At 32.3% G+C, this 20,702-nt stretch overlaps 1 pseudogene; it reads left to right on the top strand.

The window, feature by feature from the left end:
* The first annotated feature begins 14,021 nt into the window (after positions 1-14,021).
* On the top strand, positions 14,022-20,433 carry LOC145949937 (zinc finger BED domain-containing protein RICESLEEPER 2-like; annotated as a pseudogene).
* The last annotated feature ends 269 nt before the right edge of the window (positions 20,434-20,702 follow it).

Here is a 20,702-nt window from a genome sequence, read left to right on the forward strand (position 1 = left end):
AACACAAAAATATACCAAAATTAGAACAACACAAGAAATTAAAGAAACAAACTCACAAATCAAACTTGAAAAGGAAAAAAAATTGATCCACCACAAATTGAAATTTATGCACTAGGACGTGCACCAATTTTCCCAAAATCTACATTGGAAACACCTAATATACACGTAGATCTGTAATCCACACGCCAAATCTCATTACACAAATTTGATGTCAAAATTGGCTCTAAATACTAAATGATATAAATATCGTAGAATCAAAATTTTAGCATCTCAAAACATGAATTTTTTGGGCAATTTTTGTAAGAAAATAAAGAAATTAAAAAGGAAAAATTTGGATTGACGTAAGAAATAAAAGAACAACTCCATAACCCCTATAAATCGATAAGTTGAGGAAGATTTGTTGCTTTGAATTAGGAAATTCAAGGATAAGAATTAAAAGTAGTTTTTAAGAAACTAGAGAGAGACAATCATCTCAATTAGAAAAATATACAAATTCTAATTAATTCAATTCTCCTTGAATCATACTTGAGTTTCCTATTAATAGGCTTAGATAAGCAACAAGTAATGAATTTCCACTAACACTTATTTTCTACTAAAATTGACTCTCCACTATTCCATTATCATTATGGCTTAGAAAGTCTAAAAACACTAAAAATTGACCTAAACATATGGAAAGAAATATAAATTATTTAAATAAAAATAAATATAAAATTACATTAATAATTAAGGAAACAGGCTTAAGTAACTATTTAGCCCAAAAATTAATTAAACTTCAACTCATTAATGCTTTTTCTTAATTATATGAATTTTGACTTGTCATATTATCTTCAAATTGGGCTTAAGTCTTCATCAACATATAAAAAATAACAATAGATAATATATCTTCATGGGCCTTGTCATGCAAATCAACCCATCTTCTTCATTCCTCAAGTTCTCCCAAGTGCAACCTTTGGTAGATTCCATCTCTTATGGCAACTTTTCTCATTTTATTCATTGTTACATCTAACTCACTCAAGTTTTTATGAGAAGCTAACTACAATACTTATCTTAAAAAAAACTTTGGTTGTGGTCATCTAGAAAATAGTCCATAATTAATATCAATGTGCACTCTTAGTTTTGCTTCACATCCAAACCTTGTCTTGTGTTTTTCTTCACACTTTTGATTCTCTATACTCAATCAACAATTATCTCTAAATCCCTTTTTGAGACAAACAAATGTTTGTTGTAATTTTTCTGCATTACTATTTCTCAAAGCCTTGTTTTATCTTATAGCAAATTCATTCCCCTTTACAAACCAATAATAAAATAAATAAGTTATCTCAAGACATACAAATTGAACATCCCTCGGCTCATGTGGACTTATGCATATCCAAATTAAAAATATTATCTAAAGTAGAAACTATGCCCCCCTTTTTCATCATCAAAAAACTCAACTCCTCCTTCATTAACCACACTTTCCAATTCCTCTTCAAACATTTACTCTAAAACAATATTTGAATCATCAACTTTCTCATTTTCATATACATTATCGTCTCCTTCAACTATATGTTTTCAAAAATATCATCCAACCCCTAAAAAAATCATCTTCTATTAAATCTTTTGGAGCATCACAAACTTAACAACACTATAAACCTTCAAAATAACAATAATGGAACACAACACAATATTATTTTATTATATTGTATGCAAAACGTCACTCATCTCAATAGTTGCATTTTCATCATCCATTATACTTCCTCACTAATAGAGTCAACCATCATAATTAAAAAATGAAAAACCTAATATTAATGGCAACGTAATTGAAAAACCCAAAAATTAAAAAATAATAAATAAATAAAAGTCCAAACATACATCCTTATATTAGTATTCTCACAATGTAATTAAAAAAATAAAAAATAAATTCATACGAGTATAAATCTTTGCATTAATTTCAACAGATATAACTAGGCATGAGCAGAAAATTTTGCCCCGACCGAAATCGAAATTTTCCATGGTGAGTTTCTTAGTTCGTCCGGTTATTTTAGGATTTTCCGGTTTTGCGGTTTGTTAGACTCGGTTTGAAATGGGTTTTATTGGTCGGGTTCGGGTTAAAATATTTGAACCCGTCGGTATCCATACCCGACCAACACAAAAAAATTAAAAGGTATGTTATTCTTGTAAAGCTAGCACCGCGAGAGTAAAAACTAAAAACCCTAAGCGCTTGCTCCGCGAAACCTTCTATTCTGCTCACACTAATAGAAACTAGAAACCCTAAGCGCCGCTCACGCCAGTAGAAACTAAAAACCCTAACACCGCAAAAGTAGTCATGTGAACCCTAGCACGGTTCATTCATCTCCATCTGCCACCGGATAATTGTTTTCTCCTCTCTGTCTACTGCCAATCTGCTTGTCTCCTTCTAACATCGCGAAGAACAGGTTTGTTCCTTTTCTTTCTCTCTTGTATCATTATTAAATCTTCAATAGTTCATATGGTATTTTTGTTTGCATTGATATTTTCTTTTGTAAGTGACCAATTTGAAGGTGCGCTAGTAGTTCTATTATATTCTTGTGTGTTTCTATATCTGATTTTGCCATAGAACCTAACACAGTTAATGGCAAAGTAGCTTCACCAAGCACGCCAATCTTGATCAAGAGACCACAATCCCTCAAATTAAATTGCAAGAGAGGTAAAAGAAATAAATATGTTTTGAGTTCTAATTTTTATATTAAAAATAATATTTATTTGGTATAGTTTTTAATCTACATTGAATGTCTACTTTGGATAAATGCAAGAGAGGTAGAAGAAAGATCAAAAGGAAGAAAAACATAAAAAGAAGATAAAAATCTTAAATTTAAAAAGATTCAGGTACTTACTATTTATCATGTTATGCTTTTTTTAATAATTGATTTGTGTTTTGTTTTGAAAATTCTTATGTTAGCTATTTGTGTTTTGCTTTTAATAATACTATATGACATTTTAAATGATGAATTAAAGTTTATAACTCTAAAATAACAAATTAAAAGTTGTTAAAATACCATAAACACTTAAAAATTACCTATGACTTCATTATACAGTAATGGAGCAGTCTAGTCAATTCGAATCATGAGAGAATTGACCACTTCTTATGTTAGTGTTGGTTTTATTAGTAGTACAACTAACCTATAGGAAAAAATGCTTGCATGAGGGAGGAAGGTGCTCAATGAACTTCATCAGAGAAAGCTGCAATTTGGGTGCTTCTTACAACAAGTGATCTTTTTTATATCAACTTTAAAGCAAGCATCAACTCCTAATGATAACATTTCTTTTTTCCATTTTGGTGTGGAGTCTCCAAACAAATAAGATGTGAAGGATTTGCAGTTCTCAGATTTAATGATTCTTAAGTATATCATCAACTAAGAAAATTGCAAGCCATTTCTGATTGTTCTAGAAGTGGTATTAATGTCCATCCATGTTGACGCATTAAAAAGTTCCAACAGCAACATAAAAAGAAAAAATTTTGTTGACTTGTTCATATCCTTGACATTTAAACTTCTCTTGTCTGTGTGAATGGTGAAATCTTTTAGTTTTCTTGAATTCTTCTGTTATAGAGTCCATTTGAGCTTCATCAGATATAAAAGTTTAGTTCTTGTCTTTCTTTTCTTTTTCTTTTCTTGAGCCTAGCTTTATAAGGAATAATGAGAAATGAACACTTCTTTGTGGCTAGTTTCTAGGAATAGAAAATCAAGATCACTGATATGGGCCTGGCCTTATTGCTATTGATGCTATCTTCCTACACAGACAGACCAACATAAATGCCTACATCTAATGTTCATTATTTCAAGCTTCTTCAGCATAATGGCAAAGTTTGTTTACACTTTTGAACCTTTCTACGCAAATTTTCTGTCCCCTCTGTACTTTTGGTTAGTAAAGTTGCCCCTGTTTTGACATATTTATTCAAGCATCAAACTAGTACCTTTTTTGCAAGATATGACTTTACATCTATGCACCTAAAAAGGAAGCAAAAAAATCTTGCAATTTAATGTTTTCTCATGATATGAAGCTAATTATGACTAGTTTTTTGGATTTCTATATTCCATATGAGAGTTCGCTAGTTTCTTCACTTGCAAATGAATTAATTATGGTATGGTTATCTGTTAAACAATCCTAAAATCTGAGTTTCCTACTCCTATTATCATTTGATGTTTCTTAAGATTACTAATCAACACTGGAAACAAATAAAGAAGAAACATGTTTCATTCATTATTTCTATTAAGCATAGGCAAAATAAAAGCATTTTTACAATTTCTGATTCATTACTCAACACTCACAAGGCATAGAAGAAAGAAAAACATAAAATGAAGATAAAAATCTTAAATTTGAAAAGATTTAGGTACTTACTGTTTATCATGTTATGATTTTTTTAATAATTGATTTGTGTTTTGTTTTGAAAATTCTTATGTTAGCTATTTGTGTTAAACTTAATTAGTTATAAATATCTATTTCACTTATTTAGTTAAATTAAAAATTTTGTAATTGTTTACATTAGTTTATATATATTTTTTTGTTTTTTTTTTGTTTTTGCTAATACTGTATGACATTTGAAATGATGAATTAAAGTTTATAACTCTAAAATAACAAATTAAAAGTTGTTAAAATACCATAAACACTTAAAAATTACCTATAACTTTATTATACAGTAATGGAGCAGTCTAGTCAATTTGAAGAGGTTGCAACTCCCGCCATGACTGAACCAGCAGCATCAAGAGGTGATGGTGGTGGTGCACAACCTATTGGACAGCCAACAGTTATAGCTGAAGCTATAGAAACTAATCCTACTGCTACCCACCCAATTAATACAAAAAAGAGGAAATTAAATGCAAATGGCTCTCAAAAAACCTCTATAGTTTGGGAACATTTCAAAACACTATCTGAAAATGAATCTAAGGAGAAAATGCATGAATGTAAACATTGTGGTAAACGATATAGTGTTGAGATTCATGGAGTGGTGAATCAACTCAAACTTGGAGAATGAAGATTTTGATGATAACAAAGTATGGATTTTGAGAATCAAAGCTGACCAAGGACATCAACAAGTCAAAAACAAAGTCAAGAAGAAAATATGGCTATTATGTTGTGTAATAGGAGTAGCTCATAAGTTGTATTGTTTTCTTGAGCTTATTTTGCATGTGTGTGCTTTGTGCATGGGTTAATCTTTATCTAATCTGACTAAGAGTGAGTATGATGATGAATTAGAAACTTGAAAAGTTATTTTGAGACATAAAACAGAGTTTTTGAAAACTGACTCAAAATAATCGATTATCATTAAATATAATCGATTATTACAGCAACAGGTGAAAAGGATGCCTTGTTGTAATAATCGATTATCCTGCAAAATAATCGATTAATCTGTTCTTGGTTGATTTCCAGAAATCATGAAGAACAAAATAATCAATTATCCTTTAAAATAATCGATTATCTGGTTCTGAAAATGTTATAAATAGTTTTCACATTTTGAAACTTCAAAACAAGATAGAACAGAGAATCAAAAAGAGAAAAACGTTATTGTGAAGTCTTTGTGACCTTCTTGGAGTGTTTTCTTTGTGAAACCAAGAAGTAAAACGTTTTTGAAATTCTTTGAGAAAAGATCATCATCATCATCACATTCTTGAAAGAGAAAGATTAAGATTTTCTTCTGAGTTCACTATCTGATTTGTTCAGTTTCTAGGTGAATTCGTTCCTTTAATTCTTTGTGAATAATTGTAAATCTTGAGTAGGTGTCTTAAGTGGTAAGGAATTCTTGTAGTGGGTTTCTACAAGAAGTGCTTTCTTGGGGTCAAGAAAGTGGTTATCTTGAATGTAGGAGTGTATGCATGTGTGGTATGCTTGTAAAACTTCTTTATTAAGATAGTGGAACAAATCTTGATCAGGTTATGATTGAGGACTGGATGTAGGTCACATGTGGAGTGCATGAACCAGGATAAAAGACTTGTACAATCTTCTCTTACCCTTATCTTTTACTTTGAACAATATCTTGGTTGTGTGTGAAAGGGAATAATCTTGATTAACAAGTTTGTATGCACAATATTGCTTTAAAATGAATCAAAGTATTGCATATTGATTGCTCTTGACTTTGGAGTTTATTAAAGATTAATCAAGAAAGCATATAAGGCTCATTTTCATTAACAAGTCTTTTACGGAACTTCTTTGAAAATTCATATTAGAAAAGTTTGAATTGAAATAAAGATCCTAAAAACTCTGAAAATTTTTAAAGTGTCATAGAATCCAATTCACCCCCCCCCCCTCTTGGATTGAGTCATTCTTTTCTAACAATTGGTATCTAGAGCAAGGTTCTTGAGAGTTATTCAAGATTTCAAAAATGGCCAATAGCAACCTACCTTATGGTGAGGGTGTGTCTATTCATAGACCTCCTATTTTCAATGGTGAAAACTATGTCTACTGGAAAATTAGGATGAGAATTTTCATTTAAGCAATTGACATTGCTGTGTGGGATGCAATTAAAAATGGATCCTATATCCCTATGACCAAAGATGATGATGGGAAGAGAGAAAAACATTGGAGTGAGTGGAGTGATGATGAGAGAAAAAGAGCCCAATATGACTATAAAGCAAAGAACATCATTACATCTACATTGTCTATTGATGAATTTTTTAGAATTTCTCAATGTAAATCTGCTAAAGAAATGTGGGACACTTTGCAAGTCATTCATGAAGGAACAAGCAATGTAAAGAGATCTAGAAAGCATACTCTCATAAGAGAATATGAATTGTTGAGAATGAACAATGGTGAATCAATTTCTGATTTTCAAAAGAGGTTTACACACTTGATAAATCACCTTGTTGATCTTGGCAGGAAATTTGAAGCAGAAGAATTAAATTTGAAAGTGCTGCAATGCTTGGACAGATCATGGCAAGCAAAGGTTACTTCCATAGAAAAATCAAAGGACTTGACTTCATTGACCCTTGCTACTCTCTTTGGAAAGCTAAGAGAGCATGAGCAAAAGCCAAATATATTTGAGGAGAATGAACAGCAAGACAAAAAGGGCAAGGGAGTGTCACTAAGAGCCTTGAAATCATTCAAAGGAAAAGAAGTGCATGAAGAATCAAGCTCCGAAGATTCTGAAATAGAGAACTTCAACTTGCTGGTGAAGAAGTTCAGAAAATTCCTAAGAAAGAAGAAGAATTCCCCCTACAAGTTCAACAAGAAAGCAAATAAGAAAGAGGAAGTAAGTACATCCTCCTACAATTGTTTTGAGTGTGGGAAACCAGGACACATAAAAACTGAATGTCCAAACCTCTTAAAGAAGCAACAAGAGGAAAAGAAGGTGAAGAAAAATGGCAAAGGAAAAAGAGCCTACATTACTTGGGAAGACAATGACTCAAGCACAATAAGTGATGAATCTAAATTTGAAGAGAACAATTTATGTTTGATGGTTGGAGCTGATCAAGACACAATAGTAAGTGATTCTGACCTTGAATCTAATTCGGATTATGATCAACTTCAAGAAATTTTCATTCAAATTCACAAAGAGCTTGTGAAATTAAATGCTTTAAATTCAAAGCTTAAAAACAAGCTGTCATGGTATGAAAATGCTTTAATTAAAGCTGAACAAGAGCTTGAGGATTTGAAAAATGAGCATGACAATCTTCAAACTATTTTGAACTTCAATGAAGCTCATTGTGAAACCTCCCCTTCTTCAAAAGTTGTTTGTGAAAATTGCAAGGCTTTGGAAAAGGAAAATGCTGATTTGAAAATTACTCTTGCAAAGTTCACAAATGGAAATGCAAATTTGAATATCATTTGGGAAAACAAAGAAATACTTTTGATAGAAGTGGACATGGTTTTAATCAAAGCTTGAACATGCCATTAAAATCAAATGAAAGAGTTTTTAAGAAAAACCAAGTTTTCAAAAAATAAAAAGGTAATTTTATTAGACAAACAACTTGTTATTATTGTTGTAAGAAAGGTCATACAATAAGGAATTGCTTCTCTAGGAAGTATGGAGTTCCAAATGGAGAAATGATTTGGATTAAAAAGAGTCAAAGGCTAAGAACTAATCATCAAGGACCCTTCACATGGGTACCTAAATCAATTTTCTAATCTTTTTTGAGGAATGCTTGAGAGCCAAAATCTTATTATGGTATCTTCATAGTGGCTGCTCAAGCATATGACTGGAGAACCTTCAAAATTCTCAAGTCTGAAATTAAAGAATGAAGGGTTTGTTACTTATGGTGACAACAACAAAGGGAGGATTCTTGGTCATGGAAATATTGGTAACTCCTCCTTCTTAACATTGATTGATAATGTATTGCTTGTTGAAGGGCTGAAACATAATTTGCTGAGTATAAGTCAACTTAGTGATAAAGGTTTTAAAATTTAATTTGATAACACTTATTGCTTGATCTGTGATAAAAAGACAAAAGAAATTAGATTCGTTGGAAAAAGAATTGACAATATATACATGCTAGACTTAGAGCACTCAATAGCAATTTCCAACACCAAGTGCTTAATAACCAAAGAAGACAATATTTGGCTATGGCATAGGAGAGCTGCATATATTCACATGGATCACTTAAAAAAAACATAGTAGAAAGGAGTTAGTGATAGGATTACCTAAACTCAAGTTTAGTAAGGACAAACTATGTGATGCTTGTCAAAAGGGCAAGCAATTAAAGGCTAGCTTTAAAAGCAAAAATCAGATTTCAACTACTAGACCTTTACAATTAATTCACATGGATTTTTTTGGTCCTTCAAGAACCATGAGTCTAGGTGGGAACTACTATGGGTTAGTTATTGTAGATGACTATTCAAGATTCACATGGGTTATATTTCTTGTAAATAAAAATGAAGCTTTTAATGCTTTTAAGAATTTTACCAAGTTTATTCAAAATGAAAAGAACACAAACATCACCTCAATTAGAAGTGACCATGGAGGTGAATTCCAAAATATTTTGTTCCAAAAATTCTGTGAGGAGTATGGTATTAATCATAATTTTTCAGCACCTAGGACACCTCAACAAAATGGGGTTGTTGAAAGAAAAAGTATGACTCTTGAGGAATTAGCTAGGACTATGTTGAATGAGACTAAACTACCAAAATATTTTTGGGTTGATACTATTAACATAACTTGTCATGTGTTAAACAAGGTTCTGATTCGGCCCATTCTAAAGAAAACACCCTATGAGATTTATAATGGGAGGAAGCCTAATATTTAATACTTTAGAGTATTTGGGTATAAGTGTTTTGTGCTGAAGAATGGCAAAGAGCAACTTGGAAAATTTGATGCAAAAGTTGATGAGGCAATCTTCTTAGGATATTCTACAAATAACAAAGCCTATAGAATATATAACAAGAGAACTCTAACTATTGAAGAATCAGTTCATGTTGTGTTTGATGAGACTAACAAATAAGAGACAAAGCAAACTGAAATAGAAGACTTAACTGATTTGCTTGATCAACCTCCATTAGAAAGTGAACCTAATGAAAAGCCTAAAGAGAGTGAATCAAATGAAACCACTAAGAATACAAGTGAACAATTGCCTAAGGAATGGAAAACTTCTAGGGACTTATCAATGGAAAATATAATTGGAAATATTGGTAAAGGAGTTTCAACTAGAAGATCCATCAAGAATATTTGTAATACTATGGCTTTTGTTTCACAAGTTGAACCTAAGACTATAGATGAAGCACTACAAGATGAAAATTGGTTAATGGCTATGCAAGAGGAACTAAATCAGTTTGAAAGAAATGAAGTATGGGATTTAGTGTCATTACCAACTGATTATCCAATTATAGGAACCAAGTGGGATTTTAGAAATAAGCTTGATGAATCAGGAGTTATTATAAGAAATAAGGCAAGGTTAGTGGCTAAGGGGTATAATCAAGAAGAGGGAATTGATTATGATGAGACTTTTGCCCCTGTAGCAAGGATAGAAGCCATTAGATTACTTCTTGCTTATTCTTCTATAATGAATTTCAAGCTTTATCAAATGGATGTGAAAAGTGTTTTTCTTAATGGTTTGATACAAGAAGAAGTGTATGTGGAGCAATCACTAGGTTTTGTTGATTTTAAGAATCCTAATCATGTGTACAAACTTAAAAAGGCACTCTATGGCTTGAAACAAGCTCCAAGATCATGATATGACAAGCTGAGCAAATTTTTGATTGAGAATGACTATGTAAAAGGGAAATTACATAATACATTGTTTGCGAAGAAGTTTAAAAATGATACAATGCATGTTCAAATCTATGTGGGTGACATTATTTTTTTGGATCAACTAATGTCTCTTTGTGCAAAGAATTTGCTAAAACCATGCAAGGTGAATTTGAAATGTCAATGATGGGAAAGCTTACATTCTTCTTGGTGTTGCAAATCAAACAAATGAGTGATGGAAACTTCATAACTCAAAGCAAGTATTGCAATGAACTTTTGAAGAAGTTTGGTATGGAAAGATGTAAGGAGGCTGCAACACCAATATCAAACACATGCAATCTTGACTTGGATGAGAAAGGAATAGCTATTGACAACTCAAAATATAGAGGTATCATTGGATCACTTTTATATTTGACAGCTAGTAAGCCTGATATAATGTTTGTTGTGTGCTTGTGTGCAAGATTTCAGGCAAATCCAAAAGAATCTCACATGAAATCTGTAAAGAGAATTCTAAAATATCTAAAAGGAACAACTAATGTAGGTTTGTGGTATCCAAAAGGAGTCTCACTAAGTCTGATAGGCTACTCGGATTCAGACTATGTTGGGTGTAGACTTGATAGAAAAAGCACAAGTGGTACTTGTCACCTACTTGGAAGTGCACTAGTCTCATGACATAATAAAAAGAAAGCTTGTGTTGCTTTAAGTACAACTGAGGCTAAATACATAGCTGCTGGGTGTAACACCCCAGTTTTCAATAAAGTTATTATTATTATTATAATAATAATTATTATTAATATATGGTATTTGGTCATAATTATTTTAATAATTATAGAAGAATATTATTTTGTACGTTTTAAATAATTATTGTTTTGAACAATTATTTTGTACGTATTAAATAAGTATTTTTATTAGCATATTTAAATAAATATTTATATGTTTTAAGAGAAGGTTGATTTTATATGATATTTTGTTATTGAAATTATATTATTATATTTTGGGTCAGAAATATATTATTATTATAGAGGAAAAATATTTTATAATATACATGTATTTATTTTATTTAATTATTTTGAGGAAAAAGAGAAGTGGGTTAGAAGAGAAGGAAAATGGGTTGGGTTGACCCAGCCCAATGGATTAATTTTAAGGAGTCTGGTAGCGTTAACCCTATCTACCTCATTTGCGTTCTGAAGGGTTAGGAAAAAAAAAAGAGAAACAAAGAGCTCTAAGAAAGAGTACTCAGGAACGACCTTAGATCACACCTTTGTCTTCTGCTCATCCAGGTAAGGGGGGAGTGAGAAATCTTGCTCTGGGTGTGGGAATATATGCTGGGTAGTGGGATTGGCCCCCAATCCTGTGTTTGCTGTATTTTTTTATGCTCATGTATGAGGGGTTTCTCCCAATTGTATCTGTTTTGTTTATTATTTTTCTTATATGCAATTACTTATATGATTTGAGATGTCTATGGGTTCCTATGGGACACCCTATGATAAATAGGCAAAATGTAAATATTTTCTGTTTTGATTTCTGATTGCTCTATTATATTCCTGGTTGAATGTGATGTGTAAGTATGTGATTAATTTTGAGAATAAATATGTTTTGATATGATTTAGAGTGCTCTATGAGTTCCTATGGGACACCCTATGAGAAATAGGCAAAATATAAATATTTTCTGTTTTGATTTCTGATTGCTCTATTATGTTCCTTGTTGAATGTGATGCGTAAGTATGTGATTAATTTTGAGAATAAATATGTTTTTATATGATTTAGAGTGCTCTATGGGTTCCTATGGGAAACCCTATGAGAAATAGGCAAAATATAAATATTTTCTGTTTTAATTTCTGATTGCTCTATTATATTTCTTGTTTGATGAGATGTAAAAATATGTATTTAATTTTATAAATAAATGAGTTTTGATATAAATTAAAGTACTCTGTGGAGGCCTTGTGAATATGATGAGATAATGTGAAATGGGATTGAAACATGAGATATGAAATGTGATAATGAAATATGATGTAAAATGACCATGAGAAATGATAATGAGATATGAGAATGCATAGAGTCTTGAGTGACATGCATCATTTGCATAAGTGTTTTAAGGGTACGATATGGAATACACCGCCAGAGAAGGCCCCCTAGTGTAAAAACTTTGGGGATTAGTCCTTGGGGATAGCTCGGTTTGGAAGTCTCAGTCTCGCCCATTGTGTGCATGGGATGTATCTTGCGCGGCTTAGCTATCCCGAAGAGACTCTGGTAGTATATCCTTCTAGTGAGAGTGCGCAGAGGGTGTGACCCGGCATGTACTCCTAGACTACTCTTCGTGTATTGCTAGCGGCAATATGCCATGTGATGTTTTACTGGTGCCACATGCATGATAATATGTAGTCCGTGTCCATACTTATGCATTTTTAATGTTATGTGATAAAGTGATGGTTTATGTCTTGGATGAGTGTGATGTGATTATTAATTTATCTATGTTATACCTGTTTTGTTTGTGTTTGGCTATTCGGCGTACATTTCTACACTGTGAGCCAGAGTGAGATGTTTCTCACTCCCTTTTCTCGTGTTGTTTTGCTGTGACTATTATACAGGTGATCATCAGTGTGAGACTGAGGATGTTGGTGATGAAGCTTAGGCTTCTATGTTGGGTTTTGCTCTGATAGGACATGTGACATCAGGACATAGATAGGATTAGTTTAAGATGTTCTTATTAAATTATTTTGGAAAATTCAGTTTTATTTCTTTGTAATTTTACCGGCATGTTATTTGGATTAAGTTTATGAATGTGAACTTTTTACCCTTACGTAGTTGGAAATTTGATTTTTATTGATGTAAAATTATATATATATATATTTTTTTATAATTACTGTATATGTATGTTGGGGTAGAGGGTGTCACACTGGGAGTTGTTGTGCTCAAATTCTCTGGATGAAACAACAACTAAGAGATTATGGAACTGAGCTAAATTAAATTCCTTTGAGATGTGATAATACAAGTGCAATAAATCTAACCAAAAATCCAATTTTGCACTCTAGGACAAAACATATAGAGATAAGACACCACTTTTTAAGAGATCATGTTCAGAAAAATGATTGTGTTGTAGAGTTTGTTGAAACTAGTAAACAATTAGCTGACATATTTACAAAACCTCTACCTAGAGAAAGATTTAATCAATTAAGATTGAACTAGGAATAATCAATGAGTCTTGTTTGAATTGATTGTGAATGTGTACTTGGGATTGATTGTTTGATTGAAAATTGGTTGATATTTATGTGTAAAACATTGATGTATGATGCATAAAAGGAAAAATTTAAGAGTTGAATTAGATTTGAATTGGTTTAAGAAGTTAGAAATAAGAGAAGCAAAACTTCTCTGTAATAATCGATTATTTTAAAATTTAATCGATTATTGTAAGTGAGCCTAAGAGAATAATCGATTATTTGGACAATAATCGATTATCTGGGAGAAGAGGAATTCTAGAAGTCTCTGGAATAATCAATTATTTGGGCAATAATCGATTATCTCGGAAGCTAGAATACAAAGAGTCTCTGGAATAATCGATTATTCCAAAATAATCGATTATTTAGTGCAGAAAGGGTTTTTCAAAGGATTTTACTGATACAAATAATCGATTATTTGTATAGATAATCGATTATTTGCGCGACCCTTGGTTTTCTAGACGGTTTTTGAACGATTTTATTCGTGCCAACCTCCAACTTCCCACTACTCTTCATTTGTGGAACCTCTCCTCTACCCCAAACTGGTGTTAGGGCTTCTATAAATTTCGAACCCTCTTATTTTTCATAAACCCACATTCTCTCAACTCTCAAACCCTAAAACACTCATTTTCTTCATCTTCTTCATCTCCACCAAAGAACCAATCTTTAACCTAACAATGGCTTCATCTTCCAAAAAGCCAAAGAAGCTAGAAGTTAGGGGGAGCAAACGTCCTCTACCCACAGAGCAACTCATCTCCAAGTGGTTTGTTGATGAGAAGACCCAAGAGTATTATTTTGAATGGTATGAAGGTAGAAGAATCATCCCTCCTAAGACCTTGAAGCTAGAATGGTTTAAGAATGAGGGGTTTAGCTTTCCTCCTCTCTTGGAACACCAGGAACTTGGGAAGTTCTTGGAGCTAGAAGGACCCTATTGCCCTGAGCTTATAAGGCTGTTCTTATGCTTTGCCTCAAGCAATGAACGAATAATGCAATCGGTGGTGAAGGGAAAGCTCATAAAGCTTGATGGTCCAACCTTGAAGGAAGCTGCTGGGCTGAGCAGAGACGGGAGTACAAAGTCCCAACCTTTCAACTTTGGAGATTTTGAAGAGCTGACAACTTTCAGAGACTGTCAAAGGAACCCGGAGACCACCAACTATACAAAATTTATGACTGGAGGTATGAAGAAAAATTCACGCTTAATTTCTTTTATCATAGCTTGGATTATTAAGCCTCGGTTGCATAATCATGCTCAAATGTCAAGGGATGACATTTTGCTGATGCATGTAATCAAGAAAAAGATTAAAATAGATTAGGTGTCTATGGTGAATGACTGTATGTGGAAGGCTAGGAGGAAGGAGGATGGTCCAATACCATATGCTTTATTATTGTCTAGAATTTTTGAGAAAGCATGTGTGGATCTGAAAGGGGAGAAAAAGATAATTCTCCATGCCTCGAATAAGATTGAAAAATCTTCCTTGCATCATATAGGGATGCTAAAATAGGAAGACAAACCAGTATTCAAGGGAGATGTCCCTCCAACTCCTGAATCTGCAACTGATGAAGATGGCGTTTCATCTCATGATGAAGATCAACCACCACAAGTAGAAGTTGAACCTGAAAGAGAACACGAATCGGAGCCTAAAGCATTCTCTCCATTTGAGCAAATTATGATTAACAAGCTTGATGCAGTAATGGAGATGTCTAGGAGGCACGAGTCGATTTATTCGGGTATTCTTGATCGGTTTGATAACCTTGATCATGAGATTAACCGAATTAAGGCTCAGCTTGGGATGCCGGAATACTCGGAGTGATTTTAGTGCTTTAGTATTCTGTTTTGATTTTAGGAGTTTAGTTTAAATTTCTGTTTTTCAATTGGGTTGTAATTAGTTTAATTTTTGAACAATTATCTTGGTTTATTTTGTTGAACAATTTAAATTCTGATGCAATGTGAAGTTTATTGTGGTTATATTGTGTTTGGAATGATTTGATAATTTTGATTTGGATGATTAATTGTGCTATGTTCTATTTTTGAACATTGATATGTGATAGTGTTGTTGCATATATGTTGGTGTTTGCTGGTATATTTGATAATGCTATATTCTGTTTTGAACATTGAAATGTAATGCATATTTGTGATGTTTGCTGATGATTTGCTGATAAATCATATGGTTGAGATATTGTGATTAAAGATCACTTGATGAATATGGAAAATTTCCTGATCATAAATTTTGGTATTAATTGATTGGAACAATGCTTATGATGATATTGTTTTGCATGTGTGTGCTTTGTGCATGGGTTAAACTTTATCTAATCTGACTAGGAGTGAGTATGATGATGAGTTAGAAACTTGAAAATTTATTTTGAGACATAAAACAAAGTTTTTGAAAACTGACTCAAACTAATCGATTATCATTAAATATAATCGATTATTCCAGCAACAGGTGAAAATGATGCCTTGCTGTAATAATCGATTATTTGTGAAATAATCGATTATCCCAGGAATCGCTCTCTGGAATAATCGATTATCCTGCAAAATAATCGATTAATTTGTTCTTGGTTGATTTTCAGAAATCATGAAGAACAAAATAATCGATTATCCTTTAAAATAATCGATTATCTGGTTCTGAAAATGTTATAAATAGTTTTCACATTTTGAAACTTCAGAGCAAGATAGAACAGAGAATCAAAAAGAGAAAAACGTTATTGTGAAGTCTTTGTGACCTTCTTGGAGTGTTTTCTTTGTGAAACCAAGAAGTAAAACATTTTTGAAATGCTTTGAGAAAAGATCATCATCATCACATTCTTGAAAGAGAAAGATTAAGATTTTCTTCTGAGTTCACTATCTGATTTGTTCAGTTTCCAGGTGAATTCGTTCCTTTAATTCTTTGTGAATAATTGTAAATCTTGAGTAGGTGTCTCAAGTGGTAAGGAATTTTTGTAGTGAGTTTCTACAAGAGGTGCTTTCTTGGGGTCAAGAAAGTGGTTATCTTGAATGTAGGAGGGTATGCATGGGTGGTATGCTTGTAAAACTTCTTCATTAAGATAGTGGAACAAATCTTGATCAGGTTATGATTGAGGACTGGATATAGGTCACATGTGGAGTGGTTGAACCAGGATAAAAGACTTGTGCAATCTTCTCTTACCCTTATCTTTTACTTTGAACAATATCTTGGTTATGTGTGAAAGGGAATAATCTTGATTAACATGTTTGTATGCACAACATTGCTTTAAACTGAATCAAAGTATTGCATATTGATTGCTCTTAACTTTGGAGTTTATTAAAGATTAATCAAGAAAGCATATAAGACTCATTTTCATTAAGAAGTCTTTTAAGGAACTTCTTTGAAAATTCATATTAGAAAAGTTTGAATTGAAATAAAGATCCTAAGAACTATGAATATTTTTAAAGTGTCATAGAATCCAATTCACCCCCCCCCCTCTTGGATTGAGCCATTCTTTTCTAACATATAGGTGTGATCCAAAGATACATGGCACATCAAGTTTACTTAACCACATAGGAAAATGTCCTAAATATCCAAATGCTATTATTAATGACCCCAACCAAACATCCCTTACCTTGAAGAGAGATGTGAGCGGTTTGACAGTTGTAAGCCAAAGATACAATGTTGAAGCTTGTAGGAGGGCATTAATTGTCTTTATTATTTTAGATGAATAACCTTTTAAGGTGGTTGAGGGTGGGTTTTAAGCACTTTTGTAGACAATTACAACCCCAATTTATTGTACCATCAAGACATACAATAGCAAGGCTTTGTTTTCAGTTTTATATGGATGAAAAGCATAAGCTAAAGGCTTTCTTTAAGTTAAATTGTGCTAGGGTAGCTCTCACTACTAACTGTTAGACGTCTATTCAAAATTTAAACTATTTGGCACTCACAACACATTTTATAGATAATGATTGGAAATATCAAAAAAGAATCATTAGTTTCTCAATAGTTCCTAACCACAAAGGGGAGACCACAGGAAAGAAAGTTGAGGAGGTATTAAAGGAATGGGGCTTGAGAAATGTGTCTACAATTACAATTGACAATGCTTCAGCCAATGATGTGGTTGTAACATATTTGAAAAAAAGGATCAAGAATATGGGAGGATTAGTAATGGATGGTCAATTTTTTTCATATGAGGTGTTGTGCCCATATACTAAATCTAGTAATGAATGATGGTTTAAAAGATGTGCACAATTCAATTGCAAGTATTCGAACAACTATTAGATTTGTAAGGTCTTCAACCCAAAGATTGGCTAAGTTCAAAGAGTGTGTTGAATTTTCAAAAATTGAATGTAAAAAATTGTTATGTCTTGATGTTCCCACAAGATGGAATTCCACATATATGATGTTATATGCTGCTGAAAAATTTCAAGTTTCCTTTGAAAAGCTTGACTTTGAAGACTCAAGATATGTGGAGGTTTTTGCGATAGCTGGTCCCCCAACTACAGTTGATTGGGAGAATGTTCGAGCATATTTTTGAAATTTTTGAAAATTTTCTATGAGGCCACTAAGGTTTTCTCTACATCATCAGATGTCAGCTTACATGTTGCATTTCATCAACTGTCATGCATTTATTTTGAACTTAAGCAATCAAATATGAATCTGAACACTATTTTGGCCATGATGGGTTTTAATATGAAGCAAAAGTATGACAAATATTGGGGTAATATAAATAACATCAATCAATTGTTGTATTTTGGAGTTATTTTTGACCCTCGTTACAAATTTGAATTTGTGGATTGGTCATTTAAAGAAATGTATTTAGACGATGCAAATTTTGCTGAAAATTTGTCCACTTCTTTGAAAGAAAATTTGTTCCACATGTATAATTGGTACAAGACAGGTTATGAGAAACAAAATGAATCTGCACAATCCTCTCATGATTCAACATTTTGTGTTTCTCATAGTGAAACTTCTGTCTTTGTTGAAAATTCATCATATTTGGCTAGGAAAGATGCTTTTAAGAAGCACTTAAGGGAAAAAAAATTCTATTGATAGAAAAAATGAACTTGAATGGTATTTAAATGAAACTTGTATAGATGTTGATGACACATTTGACATTCTTGTTTGGTGGAAACAAAATTCTTCAAGGTTTCCTATACTATAAAAAATGGTTAGTGATGTTTTAGCCACCCCAATTTCTACAGTTGCTTCGGAAAGTGCATTTAGTACAGGGGGTAGAGTTTTAGATGCTTTTAGAAGATCTTTAAACCCACAAATGGCAGAGGCAGTAATTTGTGCTCAAAATTGGTTGAGGTCAACTACAACCCAGTTCAAAGATCTTAATATCAATGAAGAGTTTGAAATTTCAGAAAATATTGTTACAGGTATCATAATATTCTTTCGCTATGAAAATTATTTAATATTTGTGTTGCACATGAGTTAACTATCTTATTTTTAAATGTATTGTAGAATTTCAGGTAATTTTGGCAAGTGTTAATGAAATTCAAGGAGAAGATGGATCGAGTGTCATAGTTGGTCCATCATCTCAATCACAGCCATTGCTGTGGTTGGTCATACTTAAGATGTTTGTAATTTAAATGAACCTTTTTTATATTTTATTTAGTAATTTATGCTTTTTATGTTTCTTGCTAATTTATTTTCTTCTTTTTTTTAGATTGACCTTTTTTCCATTTTGAAGCCATTTGTTATAGACATGGCTATTGTTGTTCCTTTTGGAGAATTTGTCATAAATGATCCTTATGACACTTATTTTGCTATCAATGTTAATGTTCACTTGCAACTTGGGTCTTTTTTAGGTAACTTTTTAAATAGTTTTTTCAATTGTGTTTTTTAAAATAGCAACAAAATTTTATAAATATGATTTTGCTGATGCGTACATAAATGTCTATTTTTTCAGGTATTTTGCTATTACATCTTTGTGTACTGGTTTTTGTTTTATTGCTTTGCTGATTGGAAGAACCCTTATGTGTTCTTTTTGTGTATTGGTTGTTTTGTATTTCAAATTGACAGGGTAAGAGCCTGTAGATTTACAATCAATTATTAGTTTTGTATTTTGTTTGAGTCTCTCTTGTAAACTTTTGAGTTTTTTATTTATGACAGGGAGTTATCAATTAAAACTTGGAAGGTAGTCAATCCAAAAAATCCATTGGAGCACCTGGAATGGTTGTTTCTCTTTCTTAATGACACCAAACCCATATCAGTACCCTATAAGGAAGAAACGTATGCAACCATTGGTCAATTCTCTTTTTTAATATCCTGTTTGAAATCAAATAATAAACACTGTTCTTGTTAAATAATCTCAGTGGCACTTAGGAATTAGTAATCTAATTAAACTTAAATATCTAGACAGAAAACTACTTAACATACAATTTGATTGTGTATATACTTGTGTTCAACAGATAAAGCATAAACTATAAACTGAAAGTTCATTATCAAAATAGTTATTGAACTAATGAGTAATTATGTCAATCTTGCTAGACTTTATGCCCGTTTGTTTTAGATGTTGGTAGAATTGATTTTGATAGAATTGATTTTAAACGGTTGAATGTGATTGGAATGTGTGTCCAAATTAATTTCAATTTCAAATATTACACTGAAATGCTTGCCTGGGAAATTGATTATAGTTGTAAATCAAATGGGCCCCTTGTTTGATCTTGATGGTCAGTAGTGTAGCTTGTAAACCTTGAAAATGGATGGAAGTTTTCCAACTAGCCTTGCTTCCTGCATGATATATGGTAACCTGTTTGCTCAATGTTCTGACTTAGGTTTCAATGTTTTAATATTTCACAATTTTATGGTACAGGGTGTTTACTATTATTTCTATCAAATATTCAGGAACAAAGCTGAAGCCGTTGCACTAAACCAAAAGAAAATGGGCATCGGTGTTGGATCTATTAGGATGCTCTCCTCACTTCTTGTTGATGCATTATATGGGTACTTTGTTTTCAAGCTCACTAGTTTGTTATTGCCCTTTGCCCCCAACAAATTTAAGTTATTTCATGTTGCTTGAAAGTAGAAACTACTATTATGTCATGTCTCACTGGTTCAGTACTCATGTTGCTCGATTAATCTTTTTGTAGGTGTGTTAACGTGCTCTTGACAAATCCCATATGGGTAGTTGCTCCTAACCCTTATTTGTCTTGTTTCTTGGTATCACTAGACATTATAGCGAGAATAATTAATGCGCATATCTTCTGGAAAATATTCCTTTTTTCTTAAAATTTTAAATTCAAATTTTGTTGCGGTGAGACGGTATTATTGATGTGAATGCGATGCTGAATTTTGTCAGCTTATGGGATTTTTTTCCTTCCCGTTATTTCTTGCAGGTCCTAGCCAATCTATCTTTGGAAGGGACGTTGGCTCCCGAGCTGGGGAAACTTAGTCATCTAA

The sequence above is a fragment of the Cajanus cajan genome, chromosome 7, assembly GCF_000230855.2.
Source record: "Cajanus cajan strain Asha chromosome 7, NIPB_CcT2T_4, whole genome shotgun sequence".
Classification (NCBI taxonomy): Eukaryota; Viridiplantae; Streptophyta; class Magnoliopsida; order Fabales; family Fabaceae; genus Cajanus; species Cajanus cajan.